The sequence below is a fragment of the Rhinopithecus roxellana genome, chromosome 6 (assembly GCF_007565055.1).
Source record: "Rhinopithecus roxellana isolate Shanxi Qingling chromosome 6, ASM756505v1, whole genome shotgun sequence".
Taxonomy (NCBI): domain Eukaryota; kingdom Metazoa; phylum Chordata; class Mammalia; order Primates; family Cercopithecidae; genus Rhinopithecus; species Rhinopithecus roxellana.
Window position 1 is genome coordinate 88,412,472 of NC_044554.1, and position 13,236 is coordinate 88,425,707.

At 38.0% G+C, this 13,236-nt stretch overlaps 1 pseudogene; it reads right to left on the bottom strand.

Annotated features, from left to right (window-relative positions):
• Positions 1 to 1,295: 1,295 nt before the first annotated feature.
• The window catches only part of LOC104666485, an 83,380-nt pseudogene continuing 71,439 nt past the window's right edge, over positions 1,296 to 13,236 (bottom strand).

Genomic DNA, 13,236 nt, shown 5'->3' on the forward strand with positions numbered 1-13,236 from the left:
TTCTTTTTTAGAATGCGAAGACACATTTCCCTGGGATCCATCTGTCCAGAACAATATAGAATGGGTCTATCATCCCCTTTATTTTGCAAACAATTTCAACAGATGCACCTAAGAGCTTAATTAGCTCTTCTGACAACCATACACAGCTGTTTGTTAAAAATACAAGCATGGAGTATGGGGTTATGGAAATTCTCTCTACTGGCTTCACAATTTTCTATAAATCTAAAACTATTCTATAACATAGAAGTCACAAAATAAATCAAATATTCTATTTACAAATATAAAATGTAAATTGAAAACTCTATTAGGTACTATGCTCACTACCTGGGTACAATATACCCATGTAACAAGGCTGTACATGTGCCCCCTGTATCAAATAAAGTTGAACATTAAAAAACAGTCATTTGAGTATTTCCCTCAGAAGGAAATTTTCTTCACAATGTAATTCTTGAGTCCTGTAGCAATTTACTTATGTGTGACTGATATGATACATTTTGCTGGCATCTGCTTATGCTAGTGACATTACTAAAACCATCCAAAAATGTTCTACAATAAATATTTTTAACAATAAGTTTAGAAGAAAATTCATAAATATTCAGGAACACAAATAATTATATCCCCTCTGAAAGTTAAAAAAGAAAGAAAAAGAAAAGCCTGACCAACATGGTGAAACCCCCTCTCTACAAAAAAATACAAAAATTAGCTGGGCATGGTGATGTACACCTGTAGTCCCAGTTGCTTGGCAGATCTGAGATGAGATGATCGCTTCAGCCCAGGATGTCCAGGCTGCAGTGAGCAGAGATCATGCCACTGCACTCCAGCCTGGGTGACAGAGCAAGACTCTGTCAAAAGAAAGAAGAGAGAAGAGAGGAGGAGAGGGGAGGAGAAGGGAGGAGAGGGGAGGAGAGGGGAGGAGAGGAGAGGAGAGGAGAGGAGAGGAGAGGAGAGGAGAGGAGAGGAGAGGAGAGGAGAGGAGAGGAGAGGAGAGAAGAGAAGGAAGGGAGGAATTCCAAAAATAAATCTTTAGCTTACTGACTTTAAATTCTAACGATATATTATCATTTATCAATTTAAACTTTGAGTTAGTTCACAAATATAAATATCTCCAAAACAAGTCCAAATACATATAAGAAATCTGTAAGAATAATATTTTTAGGAAATCATTGAAGTTTGGTTCATATCTCCTTCCTTAATCATAATGCTAAAGTTTAATGCATATTCATTTGAAAAATTAATGTTATAGTAAGTTATTTAATAATTGAATACAGTATGTTTTAAAAACAATGATGATATAATTACCTTAGATAAATGTTTGTAGCTAAAACACCCGAAATATCACAAACAGTCTGTGAATAGAATCAAATCAATGCAACTTTTCTAAGGAATACTGCAATAGTTAAAGACAGAAATTGATTCATTAATGTAAACACTCCGCCAAGGAAAGAAGTATTTTTTAATGTTTAAGAGAGTCCTCAGGAACGGGACGGTCATACTATATATGCCTTCCTTTTCTCCTTCCGAGAAGTGACTTCACATGATTGAAAACTAAATGACCATCAGAAGTATCCTTGGGGTGAAAAATAAGCCACAGTAGGACAAATAAAGACTGAGGGGTTTATAAGAAAGCAGAAAGGAAGGAATGAAACTTGGCTGGCTGTAGGGATGAGAGAGAGAGAGAGTGTGTGTGTGAGAGACAGAGAGAGAGAGTGTGTGTGTGTGTGAGAGAGAGTATGTATGTGTGTGTATGAAACTTGGCCGGCTACAGGGATTAGTGTGTGTGTGTGTGTGTGTGTGTGTATGTGTGTATGAAACTTGGCTGGCTGCAGGGATGAGTGTGTGTGTGTGCACATTTGAGTATGTGTGTATGAAATTTGGCTAGCTGCTGGGATGTTTGTATGTGTGTGTGTGTGTGCGTGTGTGTGCGTGTGCATGTGTGTGTATGAAATGTGCGTGGCTGCAGGGACGTGTGTGTGCATGTGTTTGTGTGTGTGTGTACGCACATGCCCCTGTTAGTGCACATGCATAGTTCAGGATGTGGTGCGTTTGGAGACTAGTAATGTATTTACAAGTCTTGGATCTTAATTTTTTTAAATAAATATAGCAGTTGCGGATCTAGCTATCAGTTTCTCTCACATTGGCTGACTCTCCGCTGAATAGTTATTTCATGCATTGGCCCCTCTAAGTGGAGCCTTATAAGAATAACTTGACATTTTGCCTTGATGGAAAAGAAACAGGTCAGTAGAGAAAATCTTCATTCTAGGCCAGCATGGGCCGAAAGGAGGCAGGGCAGTAAACCTGCTCACATTTTACTCATTCCTCCTTGTTTCCTTTATCTTGACTCTTTCCACGTGGTCCCCAGGGAACTGGATCAAGGGTGAAACAACAGAGATGTCAAGGGAGATACCTTTCTCACTCTTAAATTATTCACATCTATGTGTAAACAAAGGAGTGAGAAGTGTGGCAACTAAAACTACATAGAGAAGATATGCAATTTGACTTTAAATACAGAAAACTCCTTTCAACAAGAATACAACTGATATGGTGGTGGGGAAATCGCATTATTGTTATCTGCTTAAAAGTATAAAATAAATACAGGCTGGCTTAAGACTAGATAGCTTGTAAATAATATAAATAAAGATGGCTCAAGACTGCTAAGAAAAAAAAAAAAAAAAAAACCACTGTCTTTAACCATGCTTTTAGATAAACTATACCCAGACCAAGAAAACCTGCCACTAGTATTTTGAAGATTATTTCTTTCATTGAGATGTTCTTTTCTTCTGTCATGGAAACAGTGAACATGTAGAAAAATATTTTTTAGTTAGCTATACAAATTTCTTCTACGCAGGCACACTCAAAATAGATCAAGACTTCACCATGCTTTGTATTTGAAAGATACTAATGTTGTTGTCAAGGAGTTTTCTTTCATAGCACCTATAAAAATTTTAATTCTTTAGACATTTGTGTGATTATTTGCTTCATGTTTGCACCCCCACCCCCAATAATCCAGGACTGTAAGTTCCAAGACAGGAGTGGCCACATTTTATTTGTTTGAGTGTACCTACAACGTTAACGTAGTCTTTGATACACAGCTGGTGACTGTTATGTATCTTTTGAAAGAAAAAATAAGAATACCTTTTATCATGACGTTTTATAAAAAGATCGATAATGAAAGATCTAAATAAAAAGCAAACTTTTAGAAAGAGTTCATCCTAAAAATAAAATAGAATTCTGAGCAATTTGCATTATTATAGTCCTTATATTGATGCCAAAAACAAATAATAATTTGTTTAAAAATACCTTTTTAAAGATAAAACATGTAATCACCATAACAACTGGAAGCAATAATGTCTTTGTGTATCTCAGTGGAGTCTGAAATACACCAAATTATTCAAAATAGTTACTTACGAATTTTACATTAAATTAGTAAACATCTATGTCAAACTAAGTGCCATGATAACATTACTTAAAAGTAAAAGGTAGAGCTCACTGCAGCCTCGATCTCCTGGGCTCAAATGATCTGCCCACCTCTTCCTCCCAAAGTGCTGGAATTGCAGGGAATGAGCTGCCATGCCAGGCCATAAATTTATCTCTCTATAAAACAACATTCTATATATACTGGGGAGAAAATAGTTTTAAGCAACCTTGATGTGAGTTTTAGAAAACAAAGATAGGAGGTGTGGAGCAAGATGGTCGAATAGGAACAGCTCCAGTCTCCAACTCCCAGCGCGAGCAACACAGAAGACCAGTGATTTCTGCATTTTCAACTGAGGTACTGGGGTCATCTCACTAGGGAGTGCCGGACAATTGGTGCTGGTCAGCTGCTGCAGCCCGACCAGCGAGAGCTGAAGCAGGGCGAGGCATCGCCTCACCTGGGAAGCAAGGGAGAAGGGAATCCCTTTTCCTAGCCAGGGGAACTGAGACACACAACACCTGGAAAATCAGGTAACTCCCACCCCAATACTGCGCTTTAAGCAAACGGGCACACCAGGAGAATATATCCCACACCTGGCCAGGAGGGTCCCACACCCACGGAGCCTCCCTCATTGCTAACACAGCAGTCTGTGATCTAACCGCAGTTTGAGCTTCCCAGCGGCTTTGTTTACCTACTTAAGCCTCAGCAATGGCGGGCACCCCTCCCCCAAGCTCCAACTGGGTGGAGCTCACAGCAGCTCAAGGAAACCTGCCTGTCTCTGTAGACTCCACCTCTGGGGACAGGGCACAGCTAACAAACAACAACAAAAAAGCAGCGAAACCTCTGCAGATGCAAACAACTCTCTCTGACAGCTTTGAAGAGAGCAGTGGATCTCCCAACACGGAGGTTGAGATCTGAGAACGGACAGACTGCCTGCTCAAGTGGGTCCCTGACCCCTGAGTAGCCTAACTGGGAGACATCCCCCACTAGGGGCAGTCTGACACCCCACATCTCACAGGGTGGAGTACACGCCTGAGAGGAAGCTTCCAAAGTAAGAATCAGACAGGTACACTCGCTGTTCAAAAATATTCTATCGCCTGCAACCTCTGCTGCTGATACCCAGGCAAACAGGGTTTGGACTGGACCTCAAGCAATCTCCAACAGACCTACAGCTGAGGGTCCTGACTGTTACAAGGAAAACTATCAAACAGGAAGGACACCTATACCAAAACCCCATCAGTACGTCACTATCATCAAGGACCAGAGGCAGATAAAACCACAAAGATGGGGAAAACGCAGGGCAGAAAAGCTGGAAATTCAAAAAATAAGAGCGCATCTCCCCCTGCAAAGGAGCGCAGCCCATCACCAGCAACGGATCAAAGCTGGTCAGAGAATGACTTTGATGAGATGAGAGAAGAAGTCTTCAGTCCTTCAAACTTCTCAGAGCTAAAGGAGGAATTACGTACCCAGCACAAAGAAACTAAAAATCTTGAAAAAAGAGTGGAAGAATTGACAGCTAGACTAATTAATGCAGAGAAGGTCATAAACGAAATGACAGGGATGAAAACCATGACACAAGAAATACGTGACAAATGCACAAGCTTCAGTAACCGACTCGATCAACTGGAAGAAAGAGTATCAGTAATTGAGGATCAAATGAATGAAATGAAGCGAGAAGAGAAACCAAAAGAAAAAAGAAGAAAAAGAAATGAACAAAGCCTGCAAGAAGTATGGGATTATGTAAAAAGACCAAATCTACGTCTGATTGGGGTGCCTGAAAGTGAGGGGGAAAATGGAACCAAGTTAGAAAACACTCTTCAGGATATCATCCAGGAGAACTTCCCCAACCTAGTAGGGCAGGCCAACATTCAAATTCAGGAAATACAGAGAATGCCACAAAGATACTCCTGGAGAAGAGCAACTCCAAGACACATAATTGCCAGATTCACCAAAGTTGAAATGAAGGAAAAAATCTTAAGGGCAGCCAGAGAGAAAGGTCGGGTTACCCACAAAGGGAAGCCCATCAGACTAACAGCAGACCTCTCAGCAGAAACTCTACAAGCAGAAGAGAGTGGGGGCCAATATTCAACGTTCTTAAAGAAAAGAATTTTAAACCCAGAATTTCATATCAAGCCAAACTAAGTTTCATAAGTGAAGGAGAAATGAAATCCTTTACAGATAAGCAAATGCTTAGAGATTTTGTCACTACCAGGCCTGCCTTACAAGAGACCCTGAAGGAAGCCCTAAACATGGAAAAGAACAACCGGTACCAGCCATTGCAAAAACATGCCAAAATGTAAAGACCATCGAGGCTAGGAAGAAACTGCATGAAATAACGAGCAAAATAACCAGTTAATATCATAATGGCAGAATCAAGTTCACACATAACAATATTAACCTTAAATGTAAATGGACTAAATGCTCCAATTAAAAGACACAGACTGGCAAACTGGATAAAGAGTCAAGACCCATCAGTCTGCTGTATTCAGGAGACCCATCTCACAGGCAGAGACATACATAGGCTCAAAATAAAGGGATGGAGGAAGCTCTACCAAGCAAATGGAGAACAAAAAAAAGCAGGGGTTGCAATCCTAGTCTCTGATAAAACAGACTTTAAACCATCAAAGATCAAAAGAGACAAAGAAGGCCATTACATAATGGTAAAGGGATCAATTCAACAGGAAGAGCTAACTATCCTAAATATATATGCACCCAATACAGGAGCACCCAAATTCATAAAGCAAGTCCTTAGAGACTTACAAAGAGACTTAGACTCCCATACAATAATAATGGGAGACTTCAACACTCCACTGTAAAACATTAGACAGATCGAGACAGAAAGTTAACAAGGATATCCAGGAATTGCACTCATCTCTGCACCAAGCGGACCTAATAGACATCTATAGAACTCTCCACCCCAAATCAACAGAATATACATTCTTCTTAGCACCACATCGCACTTATTCCAAAATTGACCACATAATTGGAAGTAAAGCACTCCTCAGCAAATGTAAAAGAACAGAAATTATAACAAACTGTCTCTCAGACCACAGTGCAATCAAACTAGAACTCAGGACTAAGAAACTCAATCAAAACTGCTCAACTACATGGAAACTGAACAACCTGCTCCTGAATGACTACTGGGTACATAACGAAATGAAGGCAGAAATAAAGATGTTCTTTGAAACCAATGAGAACAAAGATACAACATACCAGAATCTCTGGGACACATTTAAAGCAGTGTGTAGAGGGAAATTTATAGCACTAAATGCCCACAAGAGAAAGCAGGAAAGATCTAAAATTGACACTCTAACATCAAATTAAAAGAACTAGAGAGGCAAGAGCAAACACATTCAAAAGCTAGCAGAAGGCAAGAAATAACTAAGATCAGAGCAGAACTGAAGGAGATAGAGACACAAAAAACCCTCCAAAAAATCAATGAATCCAGGACTTGGTTTTTTGAAAAGGTCAACAAAATTGACAGACTGCTAGCAAGACTAATAAAGAAGAAAAGAGAGAGGAATCAAATAGACGCAATAAAAAATGATAAAGGGGATATCACCACCGACCCCACAGAAATACAAACTAACATCAGAGAGTACTATAAACACCTCTATGCAAATCAACTAGAAAATCGAGAAGAAATGGATAATTTCCTGGACACTTACACTCTCCCAAGACTAAACCAGGAAGAAGTTGAATCCCTGAATAGACCAATAGCAGGCTCTGAAATTGAGGCAATAATTAACAGCCTACCCACCAAAAAAAGTCCAGGACCAGATGGATTCACAACTGAGTTCTACCAGAGGGACAAGGAGGAGCTGGTACCATTCCTTCTGAAACTATTCCAATCAATAGAAAAAGAGGGAATCCTCCCTAACTGATTTTATGAGGCCAACATCATCCTGATACCAAAGCCTGGCAGAGACACAACAAAAAAAGAGAATTTTAGACCAATATCCCTGATGAACATTGATGCAAAAATCCTCAATAAAATACTGGCTAACCGGATTCAGCAGCACATCAAAAAGCTTATCCACCATGATCAAGTGGGCTTCATCCCTGGGATGTAAGGCTGGTTCAACATTCACAAATCAATAAACGTAATCCAGCATATAAACAGAACCAAAGACAAGAACCACATGATTATCTCAATAGATGCAGAAAAGACTTTTGACAAAATTCAACAGCCCTTCATGCTAAAAACACTCAATAAATTCGGTATTAATGGAACGTACCTCAAAATAATAAGAGCTATTTATGACAAACCCACAGCTAATATCATACTGAATGGGCAAAAACTGGAAAAATTCCCTTTGAAAACTGGCACAAGACAGGGATGCCCTCTCTCACCACTCCTATTCAACATAGTGTTGGAAGTTCTGGCTAGGGCAATCAGGCAAGAGAAAGAAATCAAGGGTATTCAGTTAGGAAAAGAAGAAGTCAAATTGTCCCTGTTTGCAGATGACATGATTGTATATTTAGAAAACCCCATTGTCTCAGCCCAAAATCTCCTTAAGCTGATAAGCAACTTCAGCAAAGTCTCAGGATACAAAATTAATGTGCAAAAATCACAAGCATTCTTATACACCAGTAACAGACAAACAGAGAGCCAAATCATGAATGAACTTCCATTCACAATTGCTTCAAAGAGAATAAAATACCTAGGAATCCAACTTACAAGGGATGTAAAGGACCTCTTCAAGGAGAACTATAAACCACTGCTCAGTGAAATCAAAGAGGACACAAACAAATGAAGAACATACCATGCTCATGGATAGGAAGAATCAATATCGTGAAAATGGCCATACTGCCCAAGGTTATTTATCGATTCAATGCCATCCCCATCAAGCTACCAATGAGTTTCTTCACAGAATTGGAAAAAACTGCTTTAAAGTTCATATGGAACCAAAAAAGAGCCCGCATTGCCAAGACAATCCTAAGTCAAAAGGACAAAGCTGGAGGCATCACGCTACCTGACTTCAAACTATACTACAAGGCTACAGTAACCAAAACAGCATGGTACTGGTACCAAAACAGAGCTATAGACCAATGGAACAGAACAGAGTCCTCAGAAATAATACCACACATCTACAGCCATCTGATCTTTGACAAACTTGAGAGAAACAAGAAATGGGGAAAGGATTCCCTACTTAATAAATGGTGCTGTGAAAATTGGCTAGCCATAAGTAGAAAGCTGAAACTAGATCCTTTCCTTACTCCTTATACGAAGATTAATTCAAGATGGATTAGAGACTTAAATGTTAGACCTAATACCATAAAAACCCTAGAAGAAAATCTAGGTAGTACCATTCAGGACATAGGCATGGGCAAGGACTTCATGTCTAAAACACCAGAAGCAACGGCAGCAAAAGCCAAAATGGACAAATGTGATCTAATGAAACTAAAGAGCTTCTGCACAGCAAAAGAAACTACCATCAGAGTGAACAGGCAACCTACAGAATGGGAGAAAATTTTTGCAATCTACTCATCTGACAAGGGGCTAATATCCAGAATCTACAAAGAACTCAAACAAATATACAAGAAAAAAACAAACCACCCCATCAATAAGTGGGCAAAGGATATGAACAGACATTTCTCAAAAGAAGACATTCATACAGCCAACAGAGGCATGAAAAAATGCTCATCATCACTCACCATCAGAGAAATGCAAATCAAAACCACAATGAGATACCATCTCACAACAGTTAGCATGGTGATCTTTAAAGTCAGGAAACAACAGGTGCTGGAGGGGATGTGGAGAAATAGGAACACTTTTACACTGTTGGTGGGATTGTAAACTAGTTCAACCATTATGGAAAACAGTATGGCAATTCCTCAAGGATCTAGAACTAGATGTACCATATGACCCAGCCATCCCACTACTGGGTATATACCCAAAGGATTATAAATTATTCTACTACAAAGACACATGCACACGTATGTTTATTGCGGCACTATTCACAATAGCAAAGACTTGGAATCAACCCAAATGTCCATCTGTGACAGACTGGATTAAGAAAATGTGGCACATATACACCATAGAATACTATGCAGCCATAAAAAAGGATGAGTTTGCATCCTTTGTAGGGACATGGATGCAGCTGGAAACCATCATTCTTAGCAAACTGTCACAAGAACAGAAAACCAAACACCGCATGTTCTCACTCATAGGTGGGAACTGAACAATGAGATCACTTGGACTCTGGAAGGGGAACATCACACACCAGGGCCTATTATGGGGAGGCGATGGGGGGAGGGATTGCATTGGGAGTTATACCTGATGTAAATGACGAGTTGATGGGTGCTGACGAGTTGATGGGTGCAGCACACCAACATGGCACAAGTATACATATGTAACAAACCTGCACATTATGCACATGTACCCTAGAACTTAAAGTATAATAAAATAAATAAATAAATAAATAAAAGTAAAAGGTAAAATTTCCTTGTCACCAGCAGTATATATATTTATTGTCTTCCATGCCTTAATAAAATAATTAAAATTACAAAAATACTTATAAAAAGTATTCCAAAATTTTAATGAAAAATTTCTTATTTTAATAAAACTAGAATTGCTATATCTATTTTTTCTTTTCTTTTTTTTATTTACATAATACTAAGTTTTAAAATGTGTGTTTACTCATCCCTGGGTCCTACATTGTAATTTTTTGTACTATATAGCTCCATTATTTTCATTAGTGAAACTAGAGCTAACAAGAAAGAAAGCTAACCAAAGTTAATTACTAAAACTATGAATAAATACAGAAATAACATTGGCTAACTAATTCTGATGACCTGTTATTGTGATAAGGAGTAATTTACCATGTAACAAAATTACACATTTCTTAAAAGCAAGAAATCAGTTCATTTTCCTCTTTATCATGCTATAGCAAACTGCCTCACAGATAACTAGTGGTCAGTAATAGTTTTTGAATGAATGGATGACTGGTTGGATGGATAAGAGAAGAATGTAAAATTTTATTATTTACCACTAATTCAGAATTCATGATGATTACACAAGGAATAATCAATCCAGTAGCAACTTTGTTATGTTCTATGAAAAAAGTTAAGCTTCAGATAGAGGAAAGAGCCCTGGATTGTGAGTTCTAGAATCGATTAGAATCCATGACCTGATCTTGGCTTGTGTGTGCTTTAGGCAAATCTTTTAAGCTTTTCTTTGTCTGCAAATAAAGAACTTTATGGCATGGTCTCTAAGAGCCCTTCCTGATCTTGTGTTCCATGATTCTACAAAGAGACCAATTTTTTTTTTTTTTTTTTTTTTTTTGATACAGAGTCTCACTCTGTCACCCAGGTTGGAGTGCATTGGCATGATCTCAGCTCACTGCAATCTCCGCCTCCTGGGTTCAAGCAATTCTTCTGTCTCAGCCTCCTACTCAGGCTGGGACTACAGGCATGCACCAACATGCCTGGTTAATTTCTGTATTTTTAGTAGAGATGGAGTTACCACCATGTTGGCCAGGCTGGTCTCAAACTCTTGACCTCAAGTGATCCAACCGCCTTGGCCTCCCAAAGTGCTGAGATTACAGGGATGAACCACCATGTCCAGTCTATATTTAAAGCTTTATAACATGAACTTTTTTAAAAGAATACCTTGCATTTGTATAATTTAAAATGAATTTTTATATGTTCATTAAAACTCAACAGTAGCATACCTTTCTTGGTAACACCTTGTTAAAAATGTTATAATATTTGGGGTTTAATAAAACTGTAATAAAACTGAATTTCTTAAAAACAGAAACAAGAATTGAGACTTTTTCCTGAATGGTCCCATATTTCCTATTGGCCTAGATTATTGAAAGTTATTGATTTGTAATAATAGTAATTATTATGGGTCATATTGTATGTTAAACACTCTTCTCAGATTATCTCATTTAACCATCATCAATAACTCTATAAGATAGAGGCTACCTTTTTTTTCTTTAACAGACAAAAAAACAAGTGAGGAAGGTAGATTAGCAAAAGTTACAGTAAAAGAAATATATAAAATAAGTTGACTGTTTCTGAGTAAAAAGTTTGAGTTTCAGATTAAAACTAGAGCAAAAACTCCTATTAGTAGAGAAGGAGAAAAGAAACATTCATACCGCTTTTTCCATGAAGTCAAATTCAGGAGCACAGGTGTATATTAAAGTATCAAAATCTGTATACCTTAAGATTCTGGCTGGCTATAAGATCACTCAGGCGAATCTGGGAGAAAATAAAGTAAAATGAATTAAAATTACACAAATGAGTATATAGCCTATAGCCAGTAATACTTTATTGATGTAAGAATAACAAAGTTTATAGAGCAGATAAATCCAATGTATTTAGACATCCCTCTGAGAAAACAAAAAACTACAGTGAACCAAATATATGATGTGCGGACTTCTCAAGATAACTGAAAATAGAGAAATATCATGAAAAATGAAAAGTAGAAAGAAGACAGAAAAAAATAGAATATGATAAAGAGTGAGCTAAAATCAATATCTGCTGAGAAGAAACCATCATGTAGTTAATTACACTTTATAATACGACAATTTATGATGAAAAACCATTTTACTTCACCTCTTTCAACATACATTGTAGGTCATAAGCTTTCTGTGCACTGTCATTTTCACAAAGCCTCGCAGACTGATTACAATATTTGGTACTTCTTGATGTTTTACAGACATATATTCAAACCACTGAATATGAGACCTGATCCTCATAAGAATTACAACAATTATACATACCACTTTGATCTTTGACTTAGCTATTTGATCTCCAAGGCTAAAAATAGATACCAACAACCAAACCCAATGCAGAACTTCTATTTTTCTACTGATTATTTACAACCTGCTCTTGGTGAGGCAATTATTTTTCCACAGCATCCTCAGAAGGCCAGAAAAAGGAAAATATTTGGCAAGTAAACTCTTAATTCAAATTATTTTATAGGGATAGGAATTATTTTATAACAAGTTTGATGATTATCAGTGGTTTTCATTCAATTAATTTAACCAAACCACTATAATTTCAGGTCTTCCTCAACTGTCACATAAAGGAAGTCACTCAGGACTACCAAGGAAGTGTGTTTGTTTGTTTGTTTGTTTTTTAATTTGTACGGCAGGCGTGGTGGTTCACACTTGTAATCCCAGCACTTTGGGAGGCCAAGGCAGGCAGATCGCTTGAGGTCAGGAGTTTGAGACCAGGCTGGCCAACATGCTGGAACCCCATATCTACTAATAATACAAAAATTAGCCGGGCGTCGTGGCACGTGCCTATAATCTCAGCTACTCAGGAAGCTGAGGTATGAGAATCACTTGAGCCCAGGAGGTGGAGGCTGCAGTGACCCAGGATTGGCCACTGCACTCCAGCCTGGGTGACGGAGTGAGACTGTGTTTCAAAAAAAAAAAAAAACAAAACAAAACAGATTTGTAAAGAGCTGGGGGTCAATGGTTGAAGTAAGTATGAAGTAAGTCAAGAAACATAATCATGAACAAACTTAAATAAATAAGAAGATCTAAATAAAGTTTATCATAAGACGTATACAATAAAGTTAAAAACAATAAAAAGGAAAGGAGAATGGGGAAATGTGTCAGACATACCAGACAACAGCAGCAACAAATAAACTAATAAACCATGATGCAAAGCTAGCAACAAATGGCATACACTTACATTTAGAAATTTTATTTAATATAAACATATTGCATGTTATATTGCATAGAGATAGCATTTGACTTTTTAGAGAAGTAATACTATAATCACTTGCCAAAATACATAATTTCAGCACCGAACAGGGCCCTAACTGGATAGCATTAAATGAGGTAAATTTCAAAATTGATTAT